Raw genomic sequence first — 210 nt, 5'->3', positions numbered from 1 at the left:
TTTTTTTTGAGACAGAGTGTCGCTCTTGTTGCTCAGGCTGGAGTGCAATGGCATGATCTCAGCTCACCACAATCTCCACCTCCCGGGTTCAAGCGATTCTTCTGCCTCAGCCTCCCGAGTACCTGGGATTACAGGCATGTGCCATCACATCCGGCTAATTTTGTATTTTTAGTAGAGATGGGTTTTCTCCATGTTGGTCAGGCTGGTCTC

Source organism: Colobus angolensis, unplaced genomic scaffold (genome assembly GCF_000951035.1).
Source record: "Colobus angolensis palliatus isolate OR3802 unplaced genomic scaffold, Cang.pa_1.0 Scaffold42, whole genome shotgun sequence".
Taxonomy (NCBI): Eukaryota; Metazoa; Chordata; class Mammalia; order Primates; family Cercopithecidae; genus Colobus; species Colobus angolensis.
Note: the sequence above shows the minus strand (reverse complement) of the source record.